We start from the raw sequence: 17,765 nt of genomic DNA on the forward strand, positions 1-17,765 counted from the left end.
ATGCCAGAGATGGCCATCTCTGAATGCTTTCTAACCACAGATAGAGATGTGGAGATGTGGAGAGCACACTCAAGGCATACATCTTTAGTAGTGAACAACGTAGGGAAAACCCAACCACACTTCCTGCATTTCCCAGGAAAGGAAACCAATATGACAGCAAGTTTGCTTTCCAAAGAGCAAACTAGGTCTTCATTCACCTGCCTAGCAAGGCAAATTAACTCCCCAGAATGATATATTCCAGAGAAAGAGATGAAGAGAGTCTGCATAAATTTGCTCAAAGACAGCGACTCACTGATGGCAGGTGCCCATCAAGGGGCACAGGATGGATTCTTCTCCTCATTAACCTCAGCCCTCTCCAATTCACCCTGACATCTCCACAGAGTTCAGGTTAGGTAGCAACTACTTGTTTACTGACCATCTGACTCCTGCAAAATATGGCACCACTGACAGAAGTCCTGGTTGCCTCACCTCCCAAAGGGAAAAGTCCACTTGCAGCACCAAGGGCATCAACCCAAGTCTATTTTACTCAGCCATAAAATTCCTCAAAGTGATTGGAACTGCTGGAAAATCTCTACTGCTCTTTCAAGTTTGACTTAAGCAGACTCACAGGTACAAAATATAGTAAGTGAGGACTGAAATAAATAGTCCATAGACTATTTCCATGGGAAACTAGACCAGAATCTCAGCAGTTTAGAAGAAAATGCATCCTCTTAATGCTTTCTGCAAATCAAATGTCAGTCACACAACTGCACTCACGCTCAGCTATTCAATGAACTGTGAAAGCCAGAGTTATCAGTGGTGATTATCACCAAGATTGTCAGGTGTGTAAAACCCCGTGGAGCTAAAAGAAAGAAGCTGTTCTGGAGAAATGCTGCACATCAATCAGTTATCATAAACTATACATGAAAAAAAATGCATCCCAACTGCATAAGTCCCTGAGTTCCTATACTGGTTTGAAAGCAAAACCAGTGAGACTCCAAGTTAGTCAAATACAATTTAATAGAGAGAGAAGAAACAAACAGCAAAAAAAGGTAAAAATAAAATAAAATAAGATAAATGCAATAGCACAAAAGATCACTGACAGAGTCAGAATGCAAACCTGACACCCTGTTGGTCAGGGTGCTGGAAGCAGCCTGAAGTAAGTCCTCCTGGAGTGACAGATGTGGCTTTGCTGGAGTAGAGATGATCCTCAAGAAAGGATCCAGTCCTCTGGAATCCAGTGGTAACAGGCTCCCTTGGTGTTTGGGATGGTTGGTTTTATCCCGGTGGAAAGGCTTTGGCTCCTCCCACTGGGTGGAGCATGTCACAATGGAATGAGGTGATGTTATCAGTCATGTGAGAGGCCTTAAATGGCCCAGTCACAGGTGATGTCCCTCGGAAGAGGATGGGTGGAGGAAGAGATAAGGAGGCACTGCCTTATCTGGTGTTATCAGGTGTCCCATTGACAGAGGGCATCCACCCTCTTTCCACCCCTAGAGTTACAAGAGATAAGAAACAGCATCTCCCAACCAGTTTCAACAGATGAAAACAGAATACACATTTTTAGTTACGTTTTTCAACCCAAGACAGTTCCCTTAGTTTAACACATTACCTATGATGTAAACAAAGAAATTCTGCACTCATTCCATTAATTTTCATGGAACAGTGGAGTAATTTTTGAGCTATAAGGTCCCGGAAGATGTTTCTCTAGTGTATGATATTATATACCAACAGCCTATTTCCCAACACAGGCTTGCCCTAAGGACCTGAAAAACACTACAATATACAGCTTCTCTAGAGGGTTAGAAGTGAGTAGAGGATATATATATATATATATATATATATATATATTTTATAGCTTGAAGGGTTGGTGTAGCAAATATTGCCAGTGAAATTCTCTCTACTATGGTGCTCTAACAGAGCTACCATAATTTTTGAGTTATCCTTAGAGAAACCAGAAATATCAAACAAGACACAAAGAATTTGAGTTCTTTTAACCAGACACTGAGCAGACCAAATTCTCTTGACAGAAGTGTAAGATAGCTGGATGAGTTTCTCACGTCTCATAAGTGCCTTTATACTTCAACTGTGTTTCTATTCTGATGCCTTAGCAGAGTCACAGGCATTGTCACCTAAGCAAAGAGCCAAAGAAGGTGGGTAGCACACATTATTAGCTCTTTATAACCTGGGTCCTAAAGTGTAAGAAGTTTTTATTAGCCTGTGGGCTGTTAACTTCTTTCACTGCAATATATCATTGCATGTTCTCTCCTCTTTGAAGAGGTAGGACTGTCTATTACAGTCCTAATTTTCTTCTACTGAAGCCATAGCCTGCTAAGTCATCTTGAACTTCCCATCACCTCATGAAGCCAGTCAATAAAATTGTACCTAGATATCTGACAGCTTAATACTTAAAAGACATTTTCCAAACAGTGAGTGAGAAATCCATTCTTTTCCACCTACATGAATTCAGTTTACCCAGCAAAGAGGTTGCATCTCCAATTTTTCATCAAATTAACTTGTTGGAAGAAGGCAGCTGCTGTGATAAATGCAGTTTACTGCTTATTTTGACAACTTCTTCATTCTCAATTCAAAGAAATCCAGTGGATTAAAGATCCTTTCTTATTCTAAAACATTTTGACCGACATCCAGGTGAACATGATGACAGGTGGCCAAGAAGGTCACTGGCATCCTGGCCTGTATCAGCAACAATGTGGCTAGCAGGACCAGGGCAGTGGTGAGGCAACATTTCAAATCCTGTGTCTGGTTTTGGGCCACTCACTACAAGACGCACACTGAGGTGCTGGAGCAGGTCTGGAGGAGGGCAATGGAGCTGGGGAAGGGTCTGGAGCATAAGCCTTATGAGGAGCAGTTTAGGTAGTTGGGAGTGGTTAGCTTGGAGAAAAAGAGGCTCAGGGGAGACGTTATCACTCTCTACTACTGTCAGAAAGAAGGTTGTGACCACATGGTGGTCGGTCTGTTCTCCCAGGTAACAACTGACAGGATTAGAGGAAATGGCTTCAAATTGCATCAGGGGAGATTCCAGCTGGGTATCAGGAAACAATTATTCACAGAAAAGGTTGTCAAGCATTGGAATAGGTAGACCAGGGAACTGGAGGAATCATCATCCCTGAATCATCATCTATTTAAAAAAGAGTCAGGGACATAGCTTAAGTGGTGGACCTGGCAGTGCTGTGTAATTGTTGAGTTCAGTGATCTTAAAAGGCTTTTCCAACCTAAATGATTCCATGATTCTATAAGTAGTAACAAACATTAGCCCAGTCTCTCTGAAAATGAGGACTTTCAGATTTTCATATGAGAGCAACACACTTCTATATCTCTAGAGATCAGCAGCAATGGTAAAATAGTGAGTGTGTTCATGACAATTTTTTCCACAGCCCAAAAAGATTTTAACAAATATTTTAAGAAAAATGGCAGATTGTTTGCTTTTATAAGTGACAGTGCAACATCAGAGAAGAACCAACCCATAGTTCCCAATAACTTTTTCCTCTCCAAAGACAGCTGCACATGCTATGCCATAAATGAAACTATTTCCTTATAAAGCCATCTGTCATAGTTAAAGGGCTAGTCCAGATGGGCTTTGCTCAGTACTAGTTCCCAAACTTCACAAATCTGAGGGAAATCTGAGCCATCATAACAAGAAATAGGGAGAAGATTGAGGGTGAAAATCCACATGAAACAAGTAACTGGGGTAGCACAGGGGTTTTTTTCACAGACAGCACCAACTGGAAGAAACAAACACAAAAAAATTCTGCCTCCCTATTTGTTCTCAAGAGAACTGTTTTTAATGTTGGATTGTATATCTAAATAAGCACACAAAATAGCTTTAACCTGCCCTTCCCATGGGCACGTTACTGAGTAGCAGAGATTGATGCAGTCATCTCAAAAAAATGAAATCTGAACTATGCAAGGCTTCTAAAAAAATTTTGGTGTAGATCAAATGTATCATTTTTCAGTAAATAACTTTACATTTGTTGGGGGAAGGAAAGAAAAATGCCAAACCAACCTTGGCTTGCAAAAAGCCAGCTCTGCTTCCCTGCCCCTTCCTTATAGGATAACATCTTCCCTAAAGGAAGGGAGAAAAGTAGGAAGAGAACAGTTTTTGCTCAGCTGTTTTTGCAGTGTTGGTATGTAGCTGAAGGTCTTGTTTCTCCTCTATATGGCAATTTAGAAGCAAGTGAATGATATCTGAAGAAAGTGTCCCAGAAATTTTATGAATGAGAGTAATACCACAAAAGCCTGGTTACTTTAGTTGACTGTTCTATTGCAGGATGTGTCACAATACCTGACACTTGTTAGCATTAACCAATTGACTCAGAATGGAATCATTCACAGCACTTACATCTTTTCTGAGAAAGAAAGGCTGATAACATGAAGCCTACAGAATATTCTGAAGTCATGCAGAACATAGCTGCCTAAAGGGAAGAACTCGAATTATGGCTCCACTAACAAGACAAAACAAAGCTCGGCTACCAAGCCTTTTGTCTGGTAATTTTTTTATTCAGAAAGCCCTTACTTAGCTTAGCTACAGCCTCAGCAAAGTCACTTCTGATGCGTCATAAATACTTGGATATATCACAGTTTATGTCGATGGCAGATGATTCTCTAAACTACTCGTTATGTTTTTGGAAATGAAAGAGCATCTACCTTTCTAGGGTCTAAAGTCCTTCCTCTCTTCTTTCTATAGGATGCATTACCTGGGATTTGCCAGGAGGCAGCTGCTTCTCCCCCTGCAGGGACTACCAACAGCTCTTCTACTCCTGTGAGTTTCACAGAATTGTAAATTGGTTCCTTTTACTGACCTACATTTAACAGAAATTCCTGTGTAAAAGGCAAGTCATCTTTTCATGTCTCTTCAGTAGCCCTGTGCTGCTTTCTAGAATCTTTTCTCTCTTTACTGTTCCTGTGTGCTGCACTTAGCTTCACTCTTGCAGCCTCCTAGCACGATCCATGACAACTTTATATTGCCCTCTCAATTTCTATCTCCCCTCATAGAGGGTAATTACCTAGTCTCATGCTCAACTTCATGTCCACTATTTAGTAATCAGCATACCTTTCTCTACATCCCTATTTCTAAGTGACTGCAATTAAATACTAATTTAGAAAGGAATTATGTATACCTTGATAAATTGTCTCAGTCTTATTTTGCATAAGCATCCCATTTATCTCTTATCCATCATTTTCTGCCTAACATTGATTAGGACTGCAAAGGTGGAGAAGTGGAATCTCTGCTCCTTCTAATGCAGCACACACCCACTGCACCTTGAAAAACTGTTCCAGCTCTACTTGACAAGGTGAAAATTACTTGATACCTTTCCTTGTCATGGAGGTTTTTTGGTGCTAAATTAAAAGACTTATTTCCAGGTAGTAATCTAAAATAATACAGAATAAAGTGAAGGAAAGTTGGTACACATTTTTAGCAAGGCTTTGTTCCCAAAGAACAGAAACACTTACTGTACAGACTACCATTGATTTGGGATATAAAACCTTCCCACACACTCTACCTAGGTTATTCTAGGGGAGAAAATTTGGAGTTTTAAGGCTGACTATCACTTCAGGATTTCAGAAGTCATGACAGACTGCTTTAAAAAAAAAAAAGAAAGAAAAATGGGTAAGGCATGAGGACTACATAATAATCATAATGTTCCTCTTTGAATGCTGCAGCAGGAGAAGATGCCACAGTTTGAAGCCAAGGGAGAGCCTCTCCTCGCCAGGGGAGGAACCAGGAGCAGTGGTGAAGAGCCTCACACATCAGTCATTTTTTTTAAGAGCACCCACCTCTAATTTCAAAGATCCTTCTGAATATCTGCCTGTAAGTGAAGCAGGCAAAGTTAAAGCTTTCCCCTTCCTACAGAGGTACAAAGTGACATTCAGTTGTTCCTCTCCTCCTCCTCCTGTAACATTTAAGAGAACAGTTCCTACTGAATGCTGTGAAAAATGACTGGCATTCAGTTGGACTCCGCACCAGAGAAACCAGAGCTTGATTTTCTTTTCTAGGACAGCCCTCCTCCATCTGCAGATGGAAAGGTTAGTTTTTTACAGGGATGCCACATTTAAAAGCTACTCCTCCTACACTGTCATTGAAGATTTGCCAGAGAAAGGAAAGTCTCATCCTTTCATTCTCATCACTTCCCTCCACAAACAACCAAAGGATGAAGCACAGCAGGCTCTATACCAGGCCACCTCATTTAAATAATGCTGCTTAAATGGAATTTAAATCAAGCTTCAATATAATTTTGTTTGAAAGCATTTTTTAGCAAGATGACATTCCTACAAATACCATTAATCTGTAACAACTCCAGTAAATCCTAACCAATTTGCTCTTTTGGTCCCACATTTAAAATTTGGTAAATGTTTTAAAAATGCTTTTAGCTTCATAGCATTATTTCTTGCTAATGTCTTCATTAAATTGTCAGATTAAAAAGAAATGCAACTGAATCACTTTTTATCAAGAACAAAATTTCTTGTGTAAGTGTATTCATTCTGACAAATACTTTACCTCAAAATATATGACTACTGGAATACCTACACACGATTATAAAAGGTTTTACTTCATTTTAGTCTTCCGTTGTAGAAATAGAGCCTCAGAGAGACTTTACCTAGTTACTTGGCATGTCCAGAATACAGATATCAAATGTTCATCTCATTTATTTGCTGCTAAGTTCAACAACAACAACAAAGTATTCATGTTCCTGGTCCTTAGCCAGAATAGCCCTGTTCTTCCTATTTCATCCCTTAAGATATTATGCCTCTCTCAACCTTTTCTCAGTCCACTGATGGCAAATCAATGCTAATATTAGTCCAATTTTCTTTACATAAGGTATGGAACGTTTTGTTTGCCTATCCCTGATGAAAAAAAGCAGATGTGAACAGCTGCATTCAAAAGGACGCTAATCAACTGCAAAAGCACTAAACACTTCTACATGCACGTTCTCCTGCCATCTCACAGCAATGCAATGTTCAACACTTCTTGTGTTAAAAGTCCTCACGTTGTGCTTACTGCTCTCTCATCTGGTTTCTGTTCCTCTGGTTCTGACAGGCCACTTGATTATTCCTTCCTACATTAACTGCTTCATATTTGCTTTATTAAATTTTACACTGATTGCAGTTCGTGCTCCTAATTCATCAAGATCACACTCTATTTAAACAGATTACTCCAGAGTATTCACAATGCTCCTCAATCTGCCCCAGAACACATGTGGTCTGGTTTAGAAACTGAAACATCCAAATATAATTTCTTTTTCTTTAAGACCTATAGGCAGTCTTCTTCTTCACAGTACAGAATAGTGAAGGTGCTGGAGCTCAGGAAGTATTTTTACATAGCAAGAATAAAAGAAGTACAAAATCATTTCAGACTACAATATGGGCTACTCAGACAGGAGATAATAAACCCTGCTAACACCATCATACCCACACAGGGGCACTGACCCTATATATGCTTATGTAGCTATAGTAAAAAGGGGATGGAAAAAACCCAAAAAACCCCCAAACTACTCTGTATCAGAGTCAACAGGACCATATATGGACTTTCTTCATTATTGTGAATTTCTGTATTTTTAACCTTTTTGTTCTTAATCAGTGAGACAGAATTGTAGCATGCATGAGTTAATTCTCATGTGAACACAGGATTTCTCATTATCAGTGCACAGTGTGCCAGGACCATTCCCACAACACACTCACCTCCCTCTCAAAGTTATTTCCTCACCAAGGAGCATGCAAGCATGCCACTGAAACACTCCATAAACTGCATTAGTTTTAACTCAGATTTTGTGTGGGTGTAAATGCAAACACAGATTTCATACATGGGAAACAGCAGAAGGTTAAAGAAATCTTAGTTATAAGCATACAAGATATACTAACAGAAGAGCTGGACTATAGAACTGAGATGTGCTCAGGAAGCCATTTCACACACAAACTCCACAGAAAGCACCATTTTTTCAGAATTTGCTAGGTTTTAAAGACAGGAGTTGTGACTTGAAATCAAAAAAAATCTGAAAGACACAAGAAGCTGAAAAATCAAAGAAAATTAAGGAGACTCCTACAAAACCTTCAGAAACAGACAAATGATTCAGAGGTGAATAAGAAATCAAGAAAGGGAACATGAGACAGCAGGATATTTCAAGGACAACTAGAATAAAGGAAGAGCTAAGGTTTAGCTTCTGGATGCATGGTACATAGCAGCAGCTGCAGTTTGCAATTCAAATTAATGTAAAACAGACATATAACCTGGCTGCAAGGGAAAGCAGGTGAAGGTATTTTAAACAGCAAACGCTATTCTATTTTAAAAGTCAGCATATCCATTTCAGGCAATGTCTGCCTTCCCTTCCTTTTAATCAAAGTCATTTTACCCTGGCTACTCCACAAGATGCCCCCTGTTGTCCCCTCTTGCCTGGCAGCTTTGAAAAAATCATTGCTTATATCAAACCAAAAAGATAATTAAAAGCAGTTCAAACTGAGATTTCATTCTCTATTCACTTGATGAGTAAATGTCTCTTACAATTTTAAGCTATTAAAGCTCAGAGGAGTTTTATTTAAAAGAAGTTTCTGAGATTCAACATTTAATGGAAAACCAAATCCACTAGAACAACTGATTTGGGAGAGGCAATCAGCCTTAACTACTTAACATGAGTTTTATTTTCAGAATCATCCAGCTGAATTCAAAACCCTATACAGAGCTTTGCTGCTTCCAGTGGGAGCATACTACAGTCTTCTGCCTTGCTTTCTCTAGTTACACTCACTTATCTCTGATAATCTCAGACCCATTTGTGCTCATTTTTACCTATGTGTAAAGTACTGTGTCCTGTCCTCAAGTCCCCAAAGACCTCTTTGCTCTTCGGTCTATGACTTCAAGGATTCAGTCCTATGGAAGAAGCTTCATTCCCTCCCCAGGAACTTTGCCAAGCAAAATCACCTGCGTGTAGCAGGTAGTCTGACCTACTTCAGAAGTTTCTTGGGGTAAAACATAAGAGAAAGTACTTAATAAAAACTGAGATAAAATGTGATACACACTTTGTATACCATTAACCAGTGACATCAGGAAAGCAGTCTCAAAAGAGTTTGATTCATATATAAAAATATAAGTCATTCTCAAAGTACTACTGCCTTCAGTACAATGGAAATATTTTCACCCACTGGTAATTGTATTAGTTTCTAAATCTGATTAAGTCTGGACAGTCTGGCCCCATGAACTGGCACACAGGACTGGGACATTCAGAAGAGATTAAGTCAGTACTTCCTCCAGGATTGAACAAATTAGTTTCAAGCTTAAAGAGAAATGGAGGGGGAAAGAGGCAGAACACATGGTACACCACTGACTTAATATTACATAATACTGTTGTCCCTGAAGATCCTCTCAGTTTCAGCTCCAAAGTTCACATCTAAGAAACTGAACTGCATCTCCAACACAGGAAAGAATCCTTCCAGAGGTAGAGACCTGAATTCATCTTGAATAACTCAACAAGCACCTGAAAAGTATGTCATTGCCCTAGACTGGCTTTCTACAGAAGAAGAAACACAAGAGACAATTCCAGACTAACTAGGTTGAATATTCAAAAATATTTGTGTTTCCTGCCACTCACTACAAGCAACAGCAAAGTGTATAGCTTTAGAAGCTTCAAAGTATTGAACACAAAACACTTCACAGTTTACTGAGGTTTCAGAAAAGATTCTGGTTTCATAAAAACTTAATGAGAAAAGCAAGGTACAAAATTGGGCTGTCACTACCATTTCCTGCACTGTCAGTAATTTTTGACTTATTTTGCCTTATCATTTGCCTTTTAAAAGGTTTGAAAGACCTTGGCTCCTATAATTGCAAGGATTAGTTTTCAGAGAAGAACACAGCTAATAACAGAATATTTATATAGTTTGTCCTCTCAGTATTCATCATTCACATAAGTATTTTCTTCTATACAACAGCTTGGCAAAAACTGTTGAATAGGAAACTAAGTGCAAAGAAACAAGTAATCAAGGACCTACTTGCACTAAATCTCACGTGGATGCTCAAACTTGAGTTTGATTTAGTTATTATCCTTTCATTCATTAACTGAACTTTTTTCAAAAGAGGCACTGTCAAGGTTTTCCAAGTGTTTGTGTATGTATTCAAGGCCCAACAGCCAAAGACAGAATTATACAAAAAATATTTACATTAAAAAGGAAATACTTACGTTCTCATAAGCTACAAGACAGAATTAAGAATTTTTCCTATGAATAGTATAATTTAATTTCTCAGGAAGGAAACATCCTGCAAAAAATTGTGAGAGGAAAATGTTGGGTTTTTTCCTTAGATGATGCTTAAGATTCTCCTAAATGGCTAGAAATTCTTAGTCATCTTCTAACAACTAGTTTTAGAAGGAACAGAAACGATCCAGGAAATCCAATATCCATTTTGCTTTTTTAAAGGATTATTACATCATACCATTTAAGAGGAAAGGAAACACACACTTTGCCAACAAAAAAGAAGCATTACTAACAGTAAGAGCCTCAGAGAGTACAAATAAAATTATCCCAGTGAACAGAACAGTTTGACAGTACACTGTAAAAATCTTCAAACCATCGATCTCATTTGGTTCAGACAAAGTCATAAGGCAGGGGAGCAGAACAGAGAAATTTTAGGATGGCTGCTATTTGAAAGCACAAAAAGGTTAAAGGTTTCAGCTGTTCACTAAGAACTTATTTGCTCCCAAGGGTTGTGTTTTACTGAGCAGTGGAAAATCTTCTCCATGACCACTGGTAATCTCATGCCTGTCTCCATAAGACGGTTGTACAGCATCATCAGAGAAATCTGCACGCACTTTGCTAAACTCTCTTCCATGAAACAATTGAGCAAAAAACCCCCACAAACTCTCCATAACAAGATCATACAGTTGAGGATGTTTCCATTTGCTTTTCCTTTCCTTCCCCAACTGTCAGTAGAACACAAATGAGAAATTAACTGGATAATAAGCTCTTCTTGGTTACACTGCATATTTAAACAACAAAGTCCAGATGTAGAGGAAAAGGATCCTTATTCTAGAAATGGATAGTTCTGAATGACCACACCATCTCTTCTCCACTGAGAAATACTTCCTCACACAATACAAAACTCCACCTTGAAAAGTTAGAAATTACTCTTCCTTAAGAAAGGCTTTTGACAGTACATAACTCTCTCATGAGTATCTGGATATTTTTAAAAACACTAAGATCAACTTATGTGATATTTAACACATTCTGAAGCAGGTATGCAAGTTTTCAGTCTCATTTCAGTCTCATAACAGCTCTTGTTTTGCACAGCACACAAGCCTCTCCAAAGGATGCAGAAGGTGGCATCTTCTCAATTTTTAAAGTCAGTCTGCAGTTCCTGAGGGATGCCAGCTGGCAACCATGGAAACTCCTATTGTGAGAAGCTTTTGGAGATGGAGCAACACAGTTGTCAGTCTCAGCTTAATAAGAACCGACCCTAGACAAATGAATGAACACACTGTTTTCAGCCAGGAATGGGCTTCTGTTCACTCCTTCACAGAGAACTTTATCTGAGTAACAATTAAAATTGTTAGTCAATGTCATAACATGACAATGAAACAGTCTATCCAGAAGCACAAGAGTTCAAGGACCTCACCACTCACCTCACCTCTAACACCAGGATAATACCAATTGCCAGCAAATTTCCTACCCTAGCACAAATTATTTTAAACCAGCTTTTTATGCTTTTCTCAAAGTACAGTCTAATTTGTGTGGAAATCCACTTTTCTCAATCATATTCGTAAGAATTTCCCAAGACCCCCAGAGCCCATCACAACTTGCTGAAACACGCAATTTTCATTCATTGATACTTTCTGTTTGTTTTTCAGACTATCATGTCTTCAAGGGGCCTTTTCCCCAGTATTGAAGAAAAAACACATCTTTTTAATCCTTCCCCAAAATCAGTTTCAAAACAACAAAGCTAGAAATTATCCATCTTCCAGAGGGGAAAAAAAAATATTGAATATACTGCAGGCAAGAAGGAGGGAAAGTGAGTTGCATTACAAGCTGGAGAGTTGCTCTTTGTTTCGTGTTTTTTAATGTCTCTCACAGCTAAGTAACATGGTGGTCTGTCAGCACTGCCCAGACAGGGCCTAAAATTCATGTCTAAAATAAGCAGCACAGGCATCTTCTGAAGGGTATGGCCTTCTAGCATTCACATTAGAAGCTCTTTAGGAAAGAACAGCTCATGCAGTGGGTTTCAGGACCCCAGATAGTAGTCCAGTATTAAAGTACCACCTCAAGAGCCATTGCTTCCCTGTTAAAATGCTTATGGTGACCTGCAGAAGTAATTTCATTTAATGTTTTCTCACAATTAGTCAGGATCTGCACAGCTACAACTCACAGAGAATTCACCATGGTTCTCTGGTCAATCAATATCACCCATGTGCCTGTGGCTGGCAGGGAGCTCCAAAGCCTTCAACAAAAGGGAGAAGATAAAGTTGCTGTGCTGAAATACAGAAGATAAGATGCACTCAACATTTTTCCTGTTTTTGAAAAATGTGGACAATAAGTGCTGTTTTGAGTGGATTGTAGCTACAACTTCACAAATAAAAAGAACATGCACAACCAGTCACCCTTAAATTAAATACACCTTCTGTACTAAGAGTGGAATTGATTGTAAATGCTGATGTGAATCAAAATTAAAGGCACACACAAAACAAGTCATTTGCTGCACATAAAATTTATTTTGGTCATTCCTTTGGTCTAGATTGTTGTACAATATACACTACCCAAATGCTGAGGTGAGAATGTTATTCTGTGAACGATACCTACCTTCATTTATGTAGGTGTTTCTGTACCAAGGACAACCCAGGTCTACAGAAAGACAATTCAGATGTTTAATATATCCTCCAAAACAGTACCTTTGGCCAAGAATTTGCTGTACAGATGTTATTATCAAATGTTTTTCACTCGTTAAGAAAAAATCATAAAAAAAACACATTCTCATTTTAAGTGTAGGTGCAAATAATTGCTTTTGCTTCCTTAAGAGAGTATTTTTTTTAGAACAGTAGTATTCCTTGTTAAGAACTATGATATCATGTGTCTTCAGAAAGAGAAGTCCACAGGAGAAGGAGTTTTTTTGCATCATAACATAGCCAGTTTATAGGGGGCTTCCACTAAAAAAAAAAAGCATATTACACTCAGTGAAGAAGCTTCAAGCTTTCCAGCACTGTGACATGCTCTTTCCTTGCAGCCACAATTCTTTAATAGCTATTTTAATGGCTTAAAACAGGATTACTGAGGGACATCCTATACCTCACACTGTACCTTCTCTAAGGTATATGTCTTTAAGTAACTGTGGCTGTATTTCATACATGTAAAGGTAATTTGATTTGTGATAAAGTATTTATGAGGGAAAAAACCCCAACAGATAGTGACTTTTATTCTGGTATCTCTAGCACCAACCAATTATCTGTCTGGAGTCAAATCAACAGCATAATGCATAATGAAAAATAATTTGCATGATAGCATCTTGTTAAGCTAAGCAAACTACCTGTTCAAATAAGTAGGTCCTATCATAAACCAGATGTTTGTCCTGCCAAAAGCAAACAGGATGTACAAGGTAACGAAGCACTGCACGCCAACCTTTAGTCTTTGTCAAAACATGCAAAATGGAAATACCCTGCACAATACTTCTAAAAATGCCACTGCTTCACAATATTTCTGTTAAATGTGACGTTGATTAGTCTCCTCCCATTTTAGTCATTGGTATTGTTATAGAAGTGAACTAAGCAAACAGAAACCAGAAAATAGCTTGCAACAAAGCAAATGGGCTCTATCTCCACACGCAGCTTGTGTCCTCAACGTCTGCACTGTGTCCACACACTGCCTTTTAGAAGGCCATTTTTTAGTGCACATCAAACTAAAAATGCACCCTCTGTTAAGGAAAGGTTAGAAATCCAACTGGAACAGTGCAGCTACAGTAAAGCAAGATACATTTCAGTTGTGAGAAAGTGTTTCTTCTCTGGGCATGCGATAACATTATGGTTCAACGCTGACAATACCTCTTCATGAACTTAAAGATCAGGTTAACCTAAAAAACTGAGTAGAGCTCATAGTAAGAGCATGCCCTCATAATGTGTATCCCTACATGCAGCCATTACACCTATTCACTATTTTTATTTTCCTTACATAGCAAAGTTGGCAAGGAAAACGCCTCAAGATCTCTCCCTAGAAAGCATTTGAATTTGGCCTGTGCTCATAAGACTGTTATGAGACTTCTGAGAGTCCCACCATCTTCAAATGCATCACTGTGGTACAGGGGAGTAATTCTATCTCTTTCTCTAGAGTACAAAGACCCTTGTACCAGTAGAAATTAAGTATATTTATAAAAGTTCCAGACGCAGTGGGAAACCTATCCAGCTCTGAGAAGTCATTAATAATTAAACTGCAAATTATGCCTAATGCAGGCCATTGATGTGCTTTATGATTGCAGTGGTATATTGTGCCCTCTTCAGCACAAATGAAATGATATTCTAAAGCTTCTAAGACCCTGAAGTCAAACTACAGATTCTGATGGCCTATAAGGAAATGCAAAATAAGCCACTACCTGTTTGTAGTAAGGACAATCACCTTTTTCTAAAATAAAATGAAAGTAATGCATGCAATCCTAAGTCAGTACCCACCCAATACTGGAAAACATCAAGTTTCAGTCCCTGAACTGCCAATGACCCAATGAGACAGAATGGTTAAATTTCTCGGGGTTTGCTTTTCTTGAGGATTGCTTTCCTGTGAGTTTAGTTTGCTTCCTTTTTTTTTGTTTTGGTTTCCCTCCAACCCCTTTCTTCTGCTATTCTAGCATTAAAAAGTTGAAATGGCCAATACAACACACCTACTTAATCAAGTCCTGGAGTTCTAAGAAACATTCACAAAGCATCACGTGCACCAAACGTTACTAAATTTTCCAAAACCAGGAAGGAATTTTTGGGAGGGGGAATCAACTGGATGTCAAGGGAGAGCTTTCTTCCTAGCAATTAAACTTTGCTCAGGTTCTGATTGTCTAAGTACTACCTCTTTCATCAAGACAAGCTCTTTACATTGTCATCAAATTTTAAAGGCCATCATTTAAATTCCTTTTACCTGAACAAAATATTTATTAACATCTTATGGAAATACAGATCAAAACATCACAACTCACAAGGCTACTGGAGGATATGTAATTAAGTATTTTTCCATGTTATAGTGTCAGTATGGGACAACCACCTAACTTGGATGCCCAGTTAAGTTTCTGACTCCTGCTACTTTCTTTTTCTTAGCCTGAGGCATCTGATGATAGTATTCAACAACAACACACATACGACACTGTCCACCTGCACTAACAATACAGGGGACTCACTACTGCTTTGGAAGGGCAATTCTACTGTTGGCCTCATAAAATAACTTAGGAGAGAGGACAGTACAGAACAGCCGGTCTCGAAGTTAGATTCCCAAAGAATGATCCCAGGAGAGCTTTATTCTCTTATCCTCACAGTAAATTACTTTTCTTGACTCAGAGCTTTAAGATTTTATTGCTTTTTAAGTTAGCGATGAAAGATTTTACCACAGATTTGTTAGATTTAGCCCCTCAACACAGGCTTTTCCAGAATCTTCAGAGCTCCAGCAGGAGTCACAGTACAAGTTCCCAACTACAAATAGTACTGGAAAAATTTTGGATCTACCATGGATTTCCTCCCAGTAATAGTTCACAGCTTGAATTTAGCAATAAAAAAAATCTATCATCGTGTCCCCAATGCCATCTGGGAGATCAGGCTTTTGGCAAAGAAAAATGGAGCAGCAATTGCCTAGCAGCACAAGAAATCAATGACTTCCCCACTCAGGGCTGAGCAACAGGCTGCTCCTGCTGAGCACGGAGTCATTCACTTCCCTTCCTGCCAGCAAAGCTGCTCTGTACATGCAGACAGCAAAGTCTCTGTTACACCTGCAGGACACACACCCTCCCTTCCTCTAAACCCTGACCTTACCAGGAGGGTTTGACAGCAAGCTACACAATGCCAGGTGTATATCCACAAGGGGAAGGAGTGTGGAGGTGGCAGTCTCTTGGGAGAGCTTCTGGACACAAGGGTTTCAGGCTACAAGGTAACAAAGTAGGTAACAGAAACATCACCGATTTAAGCTCAAGTCAAAGCTCATGAGTTGGCAAAAGATTCAACTGAACTATGCCAACACAAGGGCCAAGAAAATCTGGTCATCCCTTTTGCCCTGGTAGTAGGATAATACTAGGTAATTTCAGGACTTAGAGCTCCAGAACAGGTGTAAAGGGTTTTTTTTTTTTTTTTTTTGTACTAAGCACGATCATTAAAGGAGAGTTTTAAATACAAAAAATTAAAAGCGAGCACATTATCCAGGAGACAACATTGGCATCTTTCCATGCTGCACTTCTTCAGAGCTAAACCATACATTTATTTACATATAAAATGCAAATATGCATTCCTTTTTTACTGAGAGAAATAAACATTCAATATCTTCTGTCAGTGTCATAACAGAGATGCCACTGACCTCCGCAGCTTTAAAATCTCAACTCCTTCCTTAAATTTACTAGTCTTAGTGCTCCCTGGAGCATGAGACAAGGTAAGGAAGAACAGGAGAGTTTCCCCCAACAGATGCTTCACCTTTGCTGCAAACAAAAAAGAATTTCACATCCACATTTTCCTCCAGGTCAAAGTTCCCAATAAAGTCACAGTAAGGAGATCATTACAGGCGGTACACAGTCACCAAGAGCTGTACTGCTGTGTGTAACTGTGTCAGAAGTTACTGATACAAATCAGCAGGTGGAAGGGACTTCTGGTCAAGCCAGGCCTGGCCCTGATTTGAACCAGTGCTCTGAATAAGCAGCTTGTCCTTTAAACAGCCCTCTCTGAGATCAGAGAGTGCTGCTGGAGCTGTTTCCAGAACTACGCTTGCACATCAGCCCCAGTAACTGCAGCTATGTTAGGACATCACCAGATCTTGCTGAGCATTTATTCATCTGTATCAGGCAGATTTGGCAGCATCTCACAACATCAACACTGTTTGCTGCATATCTGTGAATCACTGAACCTAGAATCCATAAAAACACAGCTATATTACAGCAGAAATATTGTGGTCTCTAGCAGCTTCTAGCTTCTCAGGGAGACTTCTTCAGTTTAATAAGTTACATCTGTAAATGCAAATATCTGCCTTATTTCTCTAGAGTCACCATTGCTCTAAATCAATTCAGGTCACGCTGAAATTAGCATTGCCCTTCAGCAGGTTAAGAGCTTCTCCCATTTTGCTATAATTAATACACGTTCATAGAAAAATTACAAATAAAATGAAAGACAAAAAAGAAGTAGGATTATTCTGTAATATTTTTCTTGTGTTCCTCTATCCCCAAGTTCAAAAATAAGCCTCTCAAAAATCTCATTCTGCTGCAATTTAATAAGTCAGCAAAAAAAAGACACTGTTTGAAGGTACTTCACAGAAGAAATAACATGTAACCTACAAGAGACTCCTCAATAAATATGAGCACCACACATAATCCTACCTGTATTCCTGCAATAGGGAAAAAAATCTCATTCATTTTCTAAGCTTGCACCTTCTTCATTGTTCATTTTAGGTGCAATAAGATTCATCATTTAGTCACTCTGGAGAGCAGGAGGTCTGCATCTATCATGATGAAATGCATCCTCACTGTTCTTACAGTTTACGGAAAGCCAAGTACAATGACTCATAAAACTGCTGCAAGAAAAAGCTGAAACAAGTTAACAGAATGAGCTTCTCTCAAGTGACATCCTTCATCCTACGTTTCCGGC

The 17,765-nt window shown here is 39.0% G+C and overlaps 1 protein-coding gene across 3 annotated transcripts in view; it reads right to left on the bottom strand.

Annotated features, from left to right (window-relative positions):
• DCLK1 (doublecortin like kinase 1) overlaps nucleotides 1-17,765 on the bottom strand; it is a 232,596-nt gene that overhangs the window by 201,433 nt on the left and 13,398 nt on the right. The gene's annotated exons all lie outside the window — the stretch shown is intronic.

Source organism: Prinia subflava, chromosome 3, assembly GCF_021018805.1.
Source record: "Prinia subflava isolate CZ2003 ecotype Zambia chromosome 3, Cam_Psub_1.2, whole genome shotgun sequence".
Lineage (NCBI taxonomy): Eukaryota > Metazoa > Chordata > Aves > Passeriformes > Cisticolidae > Prinia > Prinia subflava.